The 15633-nt window shown below is 46.1% G+C and overlaps 1 protein-coding gene across 1 annotated transcript in view; it reads left to right on the top strand.

The window, feature by feature from the left end:
• Positions 1-15633, top strand: part of ANKRD11 (ankyrin repeat domain containing 11) — a 168110-nt gene that overhangs the window by 20603 nt on the left and 131874 nt on the right. The window contains exon 2 of the mRNA XM_064160138.1: positions 8065-8144. The gene's annotated coding sequence lies outside the window, so the exon portion shown is untranslated. The remainder of the gene's footprint in view (positions 1-8064; positions 8145-15633) is intronic.

Below are 15633 nucleotides of genomic sequence, written 5' to 3'. Positions count from 1 at the left end.
ACCTTTCTAATTGTCTGCATCAGGGAATATTCTGCTTGTGCTGGTGACTCCAGTGGTGCTCCCTTTCCTTTATCACTTCTGGCTGGTGTGACTGAAGAACATCTCTTGTCTTGCCTCCTACCTCTGACATAAACTTCTTGTGTGGTGGTTTCTGTGTTGACCTGAAAGTCTTTTCTTGGATAATGCTTTGTAAAATGTTTGATTTTCATGGGAATCATGGCCTTCTACAAGTATGCTGCTGTGCTTAGGCTTTAAAAAGTGCCATTTTTACTGTCTCTGCATTACCTGACTAATTGGACTGGAAATTTACTACTTCTCCAATGAGGCTCAGCAAATGTTTAGGATACAGAGGCTCCAATTTCTTCTCATTTTCATCTGAACTAAAAATACTCGTGGAACAGTTCTGCTTTGAAAATCCACACCATTGTGCATCCTGTGTCTCTTCCAAATGGCTTCAGAATTAACAGCTTTCTGTGCACTAAAATAAACAGCTTGAGGGTTCTGTACATTTTGTTGTTGAATTTTATGGCTCGATAGCTAAGCAGCTCAGGTTATGTGAAAGCAGATATGACTCTCGTTCTGTGCTGATGGTTTTCTCGGAAGCACATCTCACGTGCCTGACGTGTGTGTGCTCACTTTTGATGTGCTTTTGCTGTGTTTTGCTGTAATAACAACATGTTTTTCCAAAGCAAGGCAGTGGATCTTTGCTCTGCATGTGCAGATCATTAATAAAGAAGTGAGACTAATTATGCATCTTTTTGGAAGAGATTCAGGCAGGCTGGAAGGACCCAGCACTCTTGAGTAATGACATTGTGTATTGCAGCTCACAAAAAGAGAAGCTGGAAGGGTCTGGAAGATTGTTTTGAAACACTGGGGCTGACAAACAGTGATGCCTGTAGCTCTGTGGCCTGCTGGAGTGACAGCAGAAAACTTGTTATAGGTGCCCAACTGTTTTCTTATTCTCATCCATGACAGAGAAGTCCACTTGATGTAATAACAGGGTCATTTAGGTTGGATTCACACAGAATCCCAGAATCTCAGTATGGTGGGGGTTGGAAGTGATCTCTGGAGGTCATCTAGTCCAACCAACTTGCTGAAGGTTGCCCAGGATCACAATGTCCAGGTGCCATTGGAATCTCTCCGGAAGAGGAGACTCCACAACCTCTCTGGGCAGCCTGATCCAGGTCTCCAGAACTCTCATAGCAAAGTTTCTCTTCCTGTTTAAATGGGGCTTCCTAGGTTCCAGTCTGTGCCTGCTGCCCCTTGTCCTTGCACTGGGCACCACTGGAAAGAGTCTGTCCCCATTCTCATACCATCCACCCATCAACTCTTTCTAAGCATTGATCTGATCCCCTCTCAGGCTGCTCTTCTCCAGACTAAAAAGCCCCAGGGCTCTCATCCTTTCCTCTTAGCAGAGATGCTCCAGGCCCCTCAGCTTCTTTGTAGCCTCTGTTGGACTCTGTCCAACCCTTCCCTGCCCCTCTTGAGCTGGGGAGCCCACAATTGGACCTGGTGCAGTAAAAGACCTTTAACATCATCTAGTCCAACTGTTAACCTAAGGCAAGAGTTGCTTGTATAGCTCAGACTTTTTTAATCTACTTGCTGACAATCTACATGCTGATAAGTAATCTTGAAGATATTTAACATTGATTTGAAACCTAGGGAGGGTTTTTTTTAACATCTGCAGACTAAACCATAGCCTGGAAAACACCGTGTCCTCTTGCCTGGCAGCTGCAGTCTTGTCTCGGCTTGCTGCTACAGAAGGGCAAGCTGTAGCCTTGAGCTGCAGCCCAAGGTTGGGTAAGGAAATTGCAGGAGCTGTGCTTTGACTTAATACTTTCCACTCATCAGTGAAGCCACAGAAGGGTGGTAAGGGTGAAGGAGGAGAGATGAGGGAACATGCTTCTGTGTTTCCAGGGCTCTTAATTGTGTGCACAGAAATGAAAACTCTGCTTCAGTGGAAACTGTTCGGGCTTGCTTTGCTCTTCTGCCACATCATGCCAAGGAAAAACGAGTTGCTTGAGTGATTTCAGCTTTCAGGTTGTGCTGGGAGCAGGAACTCTGCTGACAGCCCCAGTTTTTTATCAGGCCAAATACCTTTTGGGCTGCTTTCACACGTCTTTGCAGGAGAAATGATGTGTGCTTGTAGTGGTTAGTAATTTAGAGATGTTGTTGAGGGCATTCTTGGTCTGAAGAAGCCAGATAACCAATACTAAATTTAGAATGCATGGTTACTTCAGAGTGTCTTGCTCAGCTGCCTGCATAAGGGTTAAGCTCAGTGAAACAGGAGACTTCTGTTGGGAAATAGTTCTTTTATTTTAATGCAATTCAAAATAAAAGCAGTTAAAACACTCTGTCTTTGGAGTTACTGAAATGAGGTTCAGAGTTTTTATTTGAACTTCTTCTCCAGTCTCGTACCTATAAAAGGAGACACAAATGTCCTGTACAAAAGCAGCATTCCTGTTCTTCTTGCACTTTGTGTGGAGTATTTGTGAAGTAGGCAGCAGTGTTGTGCAGCAGCTCCTTAGGGACAGCTAGGAATATTGGTGGTAGAAGCTGGGTCTGATTTGTTGGATCAGTATGTGAGTACTGGCACTAGTGTTGTGTAATGAGTTGAGAAGAGCACAGAACTTGAGGAATGCCTGAAACACATCAAAACCAGTCACCTGGCATCACAGATCCTGAGCTCTCCTCATTCACTGCAGGTTTCTAAGCAGCTTAATCATTCCTGCTTTGGACTAGTCAACCCCCAGTGCCTTGTGGACTGTGTTGTCTATTTCAGACTTCGAAAGGACAATTTGGTTCCAGAGGAACCACATCATTCCCTTCCTTCATGCTTGTTTTGGTGTGATAAATTGAAGCTTAGGCTCTTCAGCCCACATTGAATTATCTTGGTCTGTGTTTTTCAGGACAGTATCAGGTTAGTTTGTATTTTTATCGAGTGGTAAAGATGACAGGAGCTTTAAAAAATGTAGAGCTCAGCATATGTATTATCTGCAGGGCAGAATAAAGGAACTTTGAGACCAGGAATATATTAGCTACTTAGTTTCTAAAAGATCTCAAATTTTACCTGATGCTACAATTTTGTCCCTATCAAACATAGTGAAAAGTGAGTTGTTGTTTTTTTTTCTTCCCCCACCCACTTTTTCCCTCTTTGGAAAAAAAAATATCCTCTTCACCTCTTTTATTTTCCTCCTCTTCCCTCTTTTTTGTAGGCACCAGTGGAATTCTCTCTGCACACTGGTCTATCACTTGGGTGATCATACAAAGTTTGCTATAGGGATGTGCTGCAGCAAATGTGCTCTTTTGTGCATCCTAGTGGAAGGCACTTTCTGTAGCTCACACCACTACTGGAAATGTCTTCCTTAAGTGTAGGAGCAGTGCACATGCAAGCACTTGTGACTGGTCCTGCTGGACACCAGGGTTTGCTCAGCATGTGTGCTTGGAGGTGTTTGGGCTGGGAGCTGATACGATGCAGGGCATTGCAGTTGCAGGCATGCTGCTTATCGTGAATTTCTTCATGGCAACAACTCTTTCTCCTGCAGATCTCTGGTGCAACACCTCCTCTTTTTTCCTTCCCTTCTAAATAGTCCTGAGCTGTGTAGAATCTGGATTTGCTCTGCCAGGCTCCTGAGTAAAATTGCTACAGACCTAATGTCCATTGGTGGCAGTGTGTCCCCTTGAGGGGCCAGGGGGCTGTGAGGGCAGGACTGTTCTTTGCTCTCAAAGGGCAAAACCTATAGAAGGGAGCTGATGCAAGAGTTTCTGCACTCCTTCTTGGATTTCTTCCCTCAAATCCAGCACTTGTCATTTGGATTCTTACCCAAGCTGGATGCTGTGATGAGGCAGGGATAGAATTACTGTAGTTTGCAGAAGGTACCTATAGATATTCCTGGAAGACATGTGGGTCATAGTAATTCTGTGTGGTTTGTAGTGCTGTCTGTTTATGATCTCTTCCTCTCCACCTCCATTATCTCCAGGTTCTGGATTTGTAACGTGAGTTTACCATCTCTGCAAATAGAAAGCTCAGTGTTTGTTTACAGGGTGCTGTGTGAATCTGGGCTGCTCTGGGAGACATTTCTGGATTTCCTCTCCCTCCAACTTTGTTTTCAAATCTCCTTGAGTCCTGTCTGAGGCAGGGGAGCTTATCTGAAAGCATAAGCCCACCGGTGTCTTGTGTATTCCTCAGTGTGTTCTTACTGAAACCCTGAGAGATACCTCAATTGAAATTCTGTCTCTTCCTGAAATTATGTAGAGAGAGGCAGATGAGTGCAATGGGAAAAGGCTCTCTTGCTCCCTAGAGGTCTTTTGCATTCAGAGTTGGTCTAAACCAGAACCTAAATCTCAGACTCCCATTCTGTTACACTTCTTAGTCCAGGGTTACCATAAAATCTGAATTGTTGCAAGTGTCTTTAAATCAAAATACAACTTTTTTGCTTCAAAGAAGCACTAATAAGAATCATAGAATCAACCAGGTTGGAAGGCACCTCCAAGATCATCCAGTCCAACTTATCACCCAGAAGAAATGTACTTGCTGGTAGAGAGGTTGGCCTCTTGATTGCTTGGAATGAGACCTCAGCAGTAGCTTCTTTCCTTCTCCCTGTAAAATGCAGATTTAAGTAGAACTTTTTTTGCCTTCAGTTGATCAAATTTAGAAATATCTACATGTGTAAAATAATGGAATCATAGAATCAGTCAGGGCTGGAAGGGGACCACAAGGATCATCCAGTTCCAACCCCCCTGCCATGGGCAGGGACACCCTACCCTAGAGCAGCCTGGCCAGAGCCTCATCCAGCCTGGCCTTAAACACCTTCAGGGATGGGGCCTCAGCCACCTCCCTGGGCAACTCATTCCAGGCTCTCACCACTCTCGTGCTGAACAACTTCCTCCTCATATCCACTCTGAATCTACCCACGTCCAGCTTTGCTCCTTTCCCCCTAGTCCTGTCACTACCTGATAGCCTAAAAAGTCCCTCCCTAGGCTTCTTTTAAGCCCCCTTCAGATACTGGAAGGCCACAATAAGGTCATCTCAGAGCCTCTTCTTCTCCAGACTGCACAGCCCCAACTCTTTCAGTCTGTCCTTGGAGGAGAGGAGCTCCAGCCCTCTGATCATCCTCGTGGCTGTACCTTGGACACCAGTGGTTCTGCATCTCTAGAGGACTGGTCTGGTTTTATTCTTTTATGGCTGATGTTAGCCTGTGAAGCCACATCCTGCATGGCCACCGGAACCAGTTGGTGTTCCTCTGCCAGATCTCAGCTGCCTGCCCCACCTGCTTTGGTGTAAATAGTTTGTAGTTATTCTTAATGCAAGTTCACTTTTTTTTGGGCCACATCTCGTGGTTGTAAAGTGTTTTCCATCTTCAAATCCCAATTGCTGCAAAGTTACAAAATACCCTTGTATTGAAGCAGCTTGAATGACTCAATTCCCAAATTTTTCAGTGAGTCCTAGCACTGTGTGCTCTGAATCTGAAGGTTACTGATCTGTGTGGGAGTGCAGCAAGAGGGAATGGGAACTAATTGGCCAGGAACTGCTGAGGACCATGCAGTCAGTGTTGAAGAAAAGAGGTTGGTAGTGCAACTTAGAGGTTGAAACAATTTTTTTAATGGACCTGTCTGCATACATGAAGTTGCCAAATGGTTTCATGTTAAAATAAAGCATCACAGGTCTTGAAAGCCTGAGCCTGTTCTAAATCAGAGTGAATATGTAGTCACTTGGTATTTATGCTACCATTTCAGCACATGGGAAGAGTGAATCTCTGCTGTTTTCATTGCAGACTGGTTTCTGGGTAGCTGCAGCTGGTGTGGAATGCATGGGAGCCTTGCCCCATGATCGGTGTTGGGAGCTCATAGAAGGGAGAACAAGGATAGTAATGTTAGCTTGTGGAGGGAGCACTTCCATCAGGCTAAAATTAAGAAAATTGGATGGTTGAATGTATCTTACATTGTAAGTTAAGCTTTTGGAAGTGAAGCTGGTGTTAAATTGAAATGTTGGATTCTGCCCAACAGGAGCTTTGTGCAAGTGACCCTGATGATGCCTCTTACAGTCAGGTTATGACCATGGGTTTTGTGTGTTTGGTATCTTCTGCTGAAGTATTTGCTGTCCTTCACAAGTGATTTGATAACCATGTCATAAAAACGGTGCAGGTGTTTGCTGTGAACATTGCCAGGCTTGTATGTGGTCACTTCCAGTGGTAAAATAATCCCAGAGTGGTGTGGGTTGAAGTCACCTCTGGAAATCATCCGCTCCAACCCCCCTGCTAAAGCAGCATCTCCCACAGCAGGTTCCTCAGGATCTGGGTGTTCAGGTGGGTTTGGAATGTCTCCAGAGAAGGAGACTCCACAACCTCTCTGGACAGCCTGCTTCAGGGCTCCAGCACCCTCACAGCAAAGAAATTTCTGCCTCTGCTCAGGCAAAACTTCTTGAGTTCCATTTTGTGCCCTTTAGCCCTCGTCCTATTGCCCTGAGAAATCTGGCCCCATGCTTTTGCCTCCTTTTTAGCTCTTTCTGAGAATTGAGAAGATTCCTCTCTCAGTCTGCTCTTCTCCAGACTAAAGATTAATTTATATTTCACGTGTGAGCTAAGTGATGAATAAAATTGCCTTATGTAGGCCAGAAAGCAGATGTAAATAGATCTTCAGAACTGTCTATCAGACAGGATTTCTGTAGGCTTCTTAGTTTTTGCTTAGGCTAAGCACACCTTGACTCTTTCCAGGTCCTTACAGCTAGAAGTAAGGACCTGTTGTTGCTGAGCAGATACTTGGGGGTGGTTGGGTTCAGTGTGGACATTAGAAATCTGGCATAAAAGAGGGGTTTAGCTGTGGCTCTGCTCAAGCTCTCTGGTCTTCCCTACTGCAAGCCCTCAAGTTGTTTTTTGGTAGCTCAGACTTGCCTTTGCTCCTGGGCCTTGTGCAGGCTCCTCCTAAGCTGTGCTGTCCCAGAGCTGTCCCCTCTGCAGCTGGGGAGCAGGCCAGCTCGCCTGAAAAACTCCAGTGACTTCTGCAGAGCTCTCATCTGGAACAGACTAGTTTGCTCTGGCTGGCAGAGAGCTTTCTCCCTGAGCAAACGTGCTCGCCAGGCGTGCAGGCAGAGCTGGGTGAGTCATGAGATAGGCTGGGCTTAGCTGCAGCCCTGCGGCTTTGCAGCCAAGTCGAGTTCCTGCCTGTGGTGACGTGAGAGTCACCCCAGAGCGCTCAGCACCCTGCAGCCCAGCCTCCTCTGGCCTGAGACCTGGTGAGAAAGCTCAGGTGCAGGGTTTTGAGCTCAAGTCATCTGTCAAGCCTTTCATGTACCAGTTCAGTTGCCCAGTTAATGAATGTAATTCCCTTTCACCTTGGGTGCTGAGAGCTCCTGCTGGGTCCTGCCCGGCGTTGGAAGCTTCGCTTTGGGAGTTTGTAGCTGGAAAACTGTCCTTGAAAGGTGCAGCAAGAGCTGTTCAGCAAATAAAAGACAAAGAGGTTTAGAATAGATTAACTACTTTGCAGTTCCAAAGGTATGCTGAAAAGGCAAGCCCTTGGGCAGTGCCTCAGAAGTTGGTCAGGAAAGGGAATTGCAGGCACACATCACCTGGGAGCACATCAAGTGCAGGTCACTCATTCTCGGCATGGTCTGTCACTTAGTCAGTTGTCCACAGCTGGGGGGGTGACAACCCTTTATTCATCAATAAAATGTCTTTGAGACCACAGATAGTAACAGAAACCTTCAGACAAGTAAATAGTTTATTTTGGCTCTTTGTTTTAAGAAAATCTGTTGTCAGGAATTTACAGAAAGTGATGGATGCTCTGCTTGGCTTTCCCCAGTTTCTATGCTTCTGTTTGTGCAGACTCCTTATCAGAGAGTTTATTCGTGGCTTAGGCAAGGCTTTGTGTTTGGTAACCTCCCTGCACTCGCTGGAATCACAGAGAGTGCGTTCCCTTTTTTTTTCCATAGTAGTTCAGGCTTCATTTCACTGGAGTTCAGAGGGTTGGAAAGGACCTCTGGAGATCACTCAAATACAGCCTGCTTGTTGTGAAGAAAACGAAGCTGTGTCTTAAGTTGTCTAACGAACCAATTCCTGTGTCTTTCAGATTGCACAGCGTTTTTGGCACACACCTCTGTTGGATTTTAATCTATGTCCTGCTAACAACAGCTTTCAACTATGGAATCGGTAAATATTGATCTTGCTTCTGTCCAAACTTTCTGGTCTATTACCTGACAAGTGCTTGTGTCCATGTTTGGGTTTGGTTTATTCCATGTTTGGTGTTTATAAATTCATTTTTGTTTTGTGAAACATGGAGGTGAAAATTGCAGCTTTCCTTGGAACAGCTGACAGGTACTAACCAGGAGTATCCTGAGACACAGGTGTCCTAAAGACACCTTTAGCTCTAAGATGCCTTTTCACTCTTCAAAAGCAGCAAGTTTGTCCCCTAACTTGGTGAAAGCAGAAGTTAACTTTCCTGTGGGGGCAGTTCCAGCACTGGTTTGCCCAGCAGACTGTCTAGCTTGTTGGTGCTGTTAGCTCTTGAGTATTAAATATTCTCCTGCCTCTAGTGTATCACAGTCTTTTCTTTCTCTTTGCTTTCAAAATGGCTTGGGAAAAAAAGTCTATTAAGAAGTGCCAGTTTCAGTATGTTATGTCTCCTTCTGATTAGTATAATTGAAACAGATGGCACCTATGCTTCATTTTGGGCAGAGAAACCTCCCAATATGCTGAGACTACAGTTTGATTCAGTGTTAGGATTCAACTTTCTGGTGGCATTAGCAGATGTAGAAATAATAGGCTGTCTCAGAGTGGAATTTAGGGAGGGGAAAAAAAGGATTTTTACCTTGGTGTTTTGAGCAAAGGTGAGGGAGGTCGATGCTGTCCTCTGGAAAGCAAAATGATGTAAGATGTTGCTGGCTGAGGGAGTTTGTTCATACTGGTTTTTCTGCAGCACTGGCACTTTGGTGTGTGTCTGGCTGAATAAAAGCTGTTGTCTGAGCTCAGCTTTGCAGCATTATGGAGGGGGAAGCTCAGCAGTGCAGAGTTCAAGGTCATCCCCATCCTTCTCCACGGAGGAGGCTCTCAATGGATAACCCACAGCGTGTTGCTTCTGCCGTGGGGCCTCGGGTGCTCGGCTGACCTCTCGTTTTGTACTGCAGTGGGATTGTTTATGTTGAAGTGTTTGTTATGATAAAGCCGTTATTGAAGGAGAGCTGCTCTGTAGAAATACAGGTCTGCTTTATCAGGTGGCTTTGCAAACTGGTGGCTTTCTTTTGTCTTGGATTTTGAGGAAAAAAGTAAATATCTCTGCGTTTAGTTTGCCTATAATGATGCCAGGGATTCAGAGGGAGACAGGACGTTGTTTCAGTTTCCCTTGGTGAATATTAATAGCAGCAGAAGCCTTTCACAGTGAAAGGAGACTGTCCAGGCATCAGTGACTCTCCCCTGCTGCAGCCGAGTAATTAAAGTGTATCGAGTGTGAGACCTTTAGCTGTGGTGTGCAGTAACTCTCTCCTTAATGGGTACTCTGCAGTCCCCTGAAAAACCGAGCTGAGTCCTCCCATCAATTATAAACCAGGCTGTTCACTACCTATTACATTTCCTAGTTGAGCAGCAAGATGTTTCGCTTTGCCTTTTGGAGTAAATTCTGGATTGCCTTGAATGCAAACTGTACTTCGAAAACCAGGCTTGCATTAATTGCAGTCCCTCACTGAAATGAGAGCTAACCTTTCATTTGCATTCTGTACTTGCCTACTGGGCAGAAGGACTTCCTTCCTGACAGATTACAGAGCATTATGGCAGTCTGCATCTCTCCAGGGCCTCTTGTCCATATCGCCTGCTTTTTGGCCACTAATTATCTGCAAGGATTATTGCTGAGAGCTTAACTGATGCCTGACATCACTATGGCAGCTCCCTTTTAGGAAGGTTTGCCACATCTTCAGCCCTTTTTCTCTTTGGATGTTTTGTGCTTTGCTTGCCTGAAGCCATGCTGTGATGGTTGTGGGTCTGGCTGAAACCGTGGATGGAAAAACTTGCCAGATGAAGGTTTTGAGGGTGTGTGAGGTGACAGAGCATGCACACTGGGTGGGAAGAGTTACTAGAAGTCAGATGGTTCTCTGACTTCTGAAACAAACAAAAGAGTGATTTCACTTTGTGGGTGTTTTGAGCCTGGGGAGGTGATAGTTAAGTGACCTTTTCCAGTGGAAGGAGTTTTCATCCATGTTCTGCAAAGAGAGATGATTGCATTGCTGCTCTGGGGTCTGATAGCTCCGTTCCTGCACTCACTACTGTGCTTTGGGGGTGTTGGGGAGAAGATAACGAGGGGAGAAAATCAGAATTTTCCAGAACTAGCTGAAAAAAAATTACCCAAATCTGAAACCGAGGTGAATTCCTGAGCTCAGTGCTGGTGGGGAGGCTGTGATGTAGAGAGTCACTGCAGTTTATCACGCAGGTACCAGCCGGCGCTGGTGTGTGCTTGATGGCATCCTCCAAGGAGCCCAAGGACTGAGCAGAATTAGTGTCTGGCCCAAGCTTCAGTAAAAACCTCTCATCCTAAAAGGCAGGCAGTCTAAAAGGGTGTACTCGTTGTTTTTTTTAACTGATTGCCCTGGTATTAGTTTGCCAAAATGGCCAAGTGCTGATGTCTCACCTTCTGTCTTGTCTGTGCTGTGGAATTGCACAGCTTTTGTCACCCATCCATTTGTGACCACGAGGATGAGAGTGGTTTTGCTTTAAACCTGCAAGTGGAAATGCACTGACACAAAACTTGAATGTTTTGGGCTTTTTCTCCTCTGTCCAAGCAACTTGTGCATATTGGATGTATGTAATGTGCTGTTGTAGGGGACACTTGCCTGGATTCCACATGGGAAGAGACTGGGAAGCCTCATCTTCAAGACCAGGCTTGTCTTTGTGCTAAGATCCTGCAGCATTTGCTGTGTTCTGGTGATGCCATTCCACTTGTTACAGCTTTGCTAATGGAAATAAAGCTTTGGTGCTGGAGAGGGTCTCGGAGGGTGTCTCCTCAGTTGCAAGCCTGATGCAAAGCATTTGCGTCCCTGGGCGGTGGCTCGTCCCCATCATATGTGTCAGTAGCATCTTTTAGGATGGTGTACTGTTGAGGGTTATCTTGCTGATCAGGTTGTGTTTGACTAGGACAGAAATACCTCGAGCTTTGTGTGGATTGTGGTGTGATCTGCTGACCCAGAAGCAGTTGCCTGGGTGCAGCTGGAGGACCAGAAGCGCTGTGGTCCGTGGTGGGGTGGGAGCAGAGGAAGTGTTGAGAAAGTCTGAGATTTCTCCACTTGAGTTGACAGCTCCTTTGTTGTGAAACGCAGGCGTTGCTACAAACATGTTCTCCTCGCTTCTCTAAAACAGACTTGGGGCTTTCTCTTTGGTTTTGTTTCCCCTCCTAGCCTAATGTGGTGATAACAGCAGAAGTCCTGTCTGAATGGGTGGAGGAAAAGAGGCTTGAGTCGCCAGCCTCAACTGCTGGCTTCACTCAGCCAAGCAGCCTCAACACGGCAGCTCTGGTGCCACAGTGAGCAGGACAAGTATTGCTTCACTAAGCCATTTTGGGCAGGTTGCTTGAAAGAAGCCAGGTTTGCCATGGTGGATTCATGAAGAAACAGCTTGGTCACACTGGTCTCGTCTGGGCTTGGGTGACTTGGGCTTGCAGCCCTCGAGCCAGCAGCTCGTAGGATTCACACTTCCTAGCGTCGTCTTTAGGGAAGCAGAAGGGTCAAGGGTTTCTCAGATTGCAGCAGCTTCTGATGGTGGCTTTGGCACTGGCATTTTACAGAGCTGGTAATGAATATGTAGGTGTAAGATTAAAGGAGCGAGTAAGGGAGCTGCTGAAGAGAATTGGTGTTCAGAGCTGCAGCCGTGCCTCTGTCTGACCTCCCGAGAAGGATCCAATTGTAAAGCCGAGGCCCGTAGTGGAAAAGCAATTACAGTACAAGCTTCCAGGATTGAATCGTCCTCTGAAAGTCAGATGCTGCAGTAATGGCAGCGTTGTTTAGGTGGAACGTGACTTTATTTAACGGCTTGCTGTTTTTCTATTAGTGTTCTTAAATGTGTTCACACACAGTTTTCAATTTCTGCTGCTCTGGGGGAAATAGAGCTTAGAATTCCACCAGGAAGGTATTTCTTTGCTTAGAAGCATTCTTTTGAGCTTTCTGGCTGTTTTCCACGTGTCTCAATACTTAGCCCTTCCAAATTGGAGGGGTTGGAAGCGAACACAATAGAAATGCAGCGTACGTTTCTTTCTTCAGCTTGCTGACAGTCAGGCTGAGCAGTGAGGGGCTTTCTGCTGGTGCTGGGGTATGGTGTGGAAGAGTTGGGTTGAGGAGCTGATGAATGATGAAGCAGGATCTGGAGAGGGAAGGGGAAGCTGTGTGCGAGTGGAATTAATAGTCTCATGGAACAGGAGAGAAGTGGAGCTGTGTGTCTTGTGGCTTTGACTGACTTCTGCTGTGGTCTTCATCCTATCTTGAAATGGTGGAGCCATTTCTCTCAGAAAAATGCAGATTTTGGGAGTGCTGTGAAGCAACTGGGTGGCTCATGAGGCACAGATTTGCCCAGAGTGTTTCAGATGTTTTGGGTTCATGCTGGTGTGTGGCTCAGCCTGAGGTGGCTTGGTGGAGAGCAACTCTCTCACCCGGTGTTTTGCTCTGACACTGTGGGACCTGTCTGTATGTGAGCCCTGTGGGAGCAGTAAAGTTCTCTGTCCATTTGTGTTCTGTAGTGGCCAGTTGTATAGCTTTAGTTCTTAAAGCTCATAAGCAGAGGTGAAGCAGATGTGGCTTCAACGTGAGCCTAGATTTCTTTGAGGGGGGGTCTAACAGGGCTTGAGTTTTTGGACACAACTGCTGCTGGGACCTACAGAGAAGAGCTTCCTCCTGTTCCAGTGGAAAAAAGGTGGCTTCTCAGATGTGATCTCAGTGTAAGCATTTGATTTGAGTGTTTGAATTGCTGCTTTCACAGCTCTCTGTGTTTTATCCAAATTTATTAAATTGCTGGTGTTATTCACATGCCACTTTTGGCAGGTGCCACCTACATGCCCTCAATTTGAACATACCTTTCAGGAGAAGTGAGGTAGGGAGGCTCCTTCCTTGTGTGTCAGATGTTAGAGAGAGGAGCAGTCACATTAATTCACTTTCACTAACCTTTCCACTGCTAATGAGCTAACCTGGCCCTCTGCACAGCGCAGCACCATTAACGAACAGATCTGAGCTAAGCACAAACTCCTCTGAAAAACATCTTGCCTGACTTCTTCTCTGGCTATAATTCAGATCCACGTGTTCAGCGTGACACAAAAGGGAGTTCTCAGTAAGAGCAATCCACAGCTAAATACTCCTCCTTCCTCCCATGTTCTGTTTGCTTCTAGACAAAGCCGTGGCAATAATTAGCTACAAAGAAGGAAAAGAGTTGGTTGTGGTGTGGTTTCTTTTTTTCCCAACTCTGCTTGATTTTGAATAATTTTACTCTCTGAAAGGCCTTTTTATGGCCACAAGATTCATTATTTTGAAAGAAAATCTACTTTTGAGTAGTTTGGGGTTTTGTTGTTGGTTTGTACCAACTAGTGCCCTACTTAAAAATCAGTGTTGTGTTTAGCAACCAGTTCATTAAACCAAGCTGCTAACAGAAGACAATGCCCAGTCATGGACAGTGCTACTTCATGGGGGAAGATTCCCAGGAGACACAGCCCCAGTGACACATGAGGTGATGACTTTGGGAAGGGAATTTGCAGGTTATGTGGCATGTAAGCCACCGCTTACTGCTTCCATCATTGTGCAACAGCGTTCCCTCTCCTGAAAGGAAAAGCGCTTTTGGACAGGCTGTGGTGTGGTGAATGAGGTGCAGTGTTCTGGGTGATGATTTTATTTATCTGAGCGTTGTGTGGAGTATCCAAGTGTGTTCTTGAAAGGGACCAGAGAGTTATGATCTCCACCCTCAGGAAGGGACACTTGGACTGCGAGCTGACAGGCTGTGGAGCGGCGTGGCAGGATTACACAAAGCATGGCTGAAACTGCTTGTTTTCAGGAGGTCTTCATCATGCGGTGATTAAGTGCAGATGATGCATTTGGCAGCAAGAGGTGTGCAGTCTGTTCCTGCCCTGAGGAGCTTTCAGACCAAAGGCCTCCTGATAAGACCAGCCTCACCGTTGTACTTCAGGACTGATGAATAATGGTTGAAGGTGTTCTGGTTCACTTATCTTTTGCTCTTTTAAATAGTAGCATAGATAATTGTGAGCATGGTGGCTCTGACACTCAAATCCCCCAGTTCCTTAGTTGGGAGGGGAGGGGGCATGGGAGGAGGGTAGCTTTTGGTGTTTGGGGGAATGCATTTCTGTTGTGTGAATAGTTAGGGGGGAGGTGCAGCAGGACTTGGGCATCTTTTATAGAGCTGTGGGTGGGATAGTTGGTGTCCAACAAGTGCAGGTTGCTTCCCGACATCTGAGGTAGGAATCATTCCTTGGTGGTACAAAGTGGCAGGGAGAAAGTGTGAGTTTTGTGAAAACCTTGGGTGGTGGAGAGTGTTTGTCTGAACCACAGGATATTAGGGGTTGAAAGGGACCCAAGGAGATGGAGTCCAGCCCCTCTGCCAGAGCAGGACCATACAATCTAGCACAGATCACAGAGGAACACATCCAGACAGGCCTTGAAAGTCTCCAGAGAAGGAGACTCCACAGCCTCTCTGGGTAGCCTGTTCCAGTGTTCTGTGACCCTTACAGTAAATAAGATGCCCCTTGTGTTGAGGTGGAACCTCTTGTGCTCAAGTGTCTGATGTTGTGACAAGCAGGTGCAGCCTGTCTCTGTAACCTGTGTAAAAGGGGGAAATTGTTGTTATGGAAGGAAATGTAAAATTGCTGGGTGTGCTTTGTGGATCTTCTTTGGAAGGGACCTTGTGCTAAAACCAGGAGACACTTCTGGAAAGTAAGTGTTGAACGTTGAGCATGAATGTGGAGACCAGACATTATCATTGTTGTGTTCCCTTGGTTGAATTCTTGGCAGAGCTTTAATTGTAGAGGAACAGGACAACAAGGACTGAGATTTGCAACTCACTGTTATTCATTAGTGCCTTAATTAAATGCTTGAACACTCAGGTATTCTGACAGCCTTCACACTGCTGACAGCCTATTCTGTAGGAGTTTGCTGGACTTCTCCAGGAGAAGATAATTCTATTGGATTGTACTTAGCAAGTTAATGTTGTAATGAGTGTTTTGATCCTGGGCTGAGACTGGGACAGGCTAATTGTTGCTGGAGATGTGCAGGAGCTGGAGTAGGGATTTCTCGGGTGTTTTGCAGAAACTTGGATGTTGTAGGCCTTCAAGCAGGCTGTGATCTGTGCTCACCAAGTCAGAGGCTTGGATTCCCAGCCCCTCGCCCTGGGCCTGTTTGGGAAGCTGTCCTCGGAAGTGGCTTTGGTTTGGTGGACACAGACCCAGAGCTCTGCTTTCACTTAAAACCGTTTCACCCACGTTGCCTGCCTTCAGCAGTGCCCAGGCTTGTCCTGCCTGTGGTTGAATGGCTGCAGGCCTCTGTCAAGACATTTTGGGAAGTCTCAGTCCTTTGGTGAGGCTGTGGCAGAAGACACCAAGGAGTAGAGCAGGTTCCTGAGGCACCCCAGGACTGGCTAAAACCCTTGAGAGCTGTGGTCTCAGCGGCAATGTTTT

Source organism: Pogoniulus pusillus, chromosome 20 (assembly GCF_015220805.1).
Source record: "Pogoniulus pusillus isolate bPogPus1 chromosome 20, bPogPus1.pri, whole genome shotgun sequence".
NCBI lineage: Eukaryota > Metazoa > Chordata > Aves > Piciformes > Lybiidae > Pogoniulus > Pogoniulus pusillus.
This window is presented reverse-complemented; position numbering and strand designations above follow the sequence as displayed.